Below are 1490 nucleotides of genomic sequence, written 5' to 3'. Positions count from 1 at the left end.
GCATTCTGTAGCAACTGAAAAGAAGCGAGGGATTAGATAAAGCTAAGCAGGTGACTTTGTCTAGGTAGAAAACGATCGCTTTACTTCACTTGGCTTTTATGAGCTGCTCTTTAACATTGTGAGGACCACTTCTAACCATGCCCAAGTATATGATATCTAATAAACTGTGTTGATGGGTGGTGAATTTTCATGGAACCAGCCCTGCACCGGCAAAACTATTGTAGATATCTGAGTCCCAAAAACAATTATTATTTGAGTTGTTTCTTTATAAGATACTTGTGATAGAAGCAATTAAATCATCTGATGGAAACTTCTTTCTACACTAAAACTGCAAACACACACCTCCAAGAAATTAATCTGTTTATGAGTGGTCGCCTTGCCTATTCTTGTCATTGGATGTACTCCTTCCATAAAGAAATATAAGAGCGATTAGATCACTACTTTAGTGATCTAAAAGCTCTTATATTTCTTTACAGAGGGAGTACCATTTACTCTAGTAAAAGAAGCTGGTGAGGTCTGGTGCCATGAACCTAGTCAGGAAGGCTAACCAGATTGTTAGATTAATACACTGAACTGGTCATGCGTGATAAAACACTTTGCAAGAAGATGTTAACTAGTCTTGCTAAGATCATACAGAAACTTCCTGCTCTCCCTCGTCATGGCATTTGTATCAGCTCTCCTTTTGGTTGGGCACTTTGTCCATTAATGTCGTCGCTTCTTCCTGCAAGTACTCAACCACTTCGAGAGACATGTGACCAAGTAAATATCTGACTGACATGATGATAACGTACATGGGCTGCTACAAATCTGCTAACTACTCTATCGTTCTGTGTTGCTGGATTTGATGGAAAATCAATTGGCAAATATATAACTTCATAGTATGAAAAGGTCGATTGCAGACATGATTCTGTATCAACTTCGGAACAGAACAGGAGTAGTAGTCACTCCATATGTCTTTAGAAGTCATGCGCCCATGAATCAAGCCTACGCGTGAGTAGGTGACTTCATCTATGTCGGCATCGAGCTAGAAAACGATTGATTGCCTTACATGACTTGGCTTCTCAATTGCTCTTTGACTGGTTTCGTCCACACCGATTCCGACTGTGACCAAGTATATGATATCTAATTAAACTAGTGCCCGATGTTTCTTGTCTTAAAGATCTTTTCCTTAATAGTGATGGGTGGTGAATGTTCCTGGAATCGGCCTTACATGCATTGTGGCAACTCACGTGAGATGGTGAAACATTCATAATTAGTAGTCGGCCGTACACATCACCATAGAGTAGCTTTATATGGCTGTTTAAGCTGCCTTGCTTCTTTGAAGGGAAAACGTGTCTTAAATGGGAACTTGTAAAGTGTATGCAATAGTTTAATTAGCAGCAAGGGACCAGTTCAATTGGTTGGTTGCTTTCACTTGACTAAGTCTATTATTGCTTACGATTTTAGGCGCGGCTCGCAGCTATATAAACTCATACATCCCCTACATGTTG

The sequence above is a fragment of the Triticum dicoccoides genome, chromosome 4B, assembly GCF_002162155.2.
Source record: "Triticum dicoccoides isolate Atlit2015 ecotype Zavitan chromosome 4B, WEW_v2.0, whole genome shotgun sequence".
Classification (NCBI taxonomy): Eukaryota; Viridiplantae; Streptophyta; class Magnoliopsida; order Poales; family Poaceae; genus Triticum; species Triticum dicoccoides.
This window is presented reverse-complemented; position numbering follows the sequence as displayed.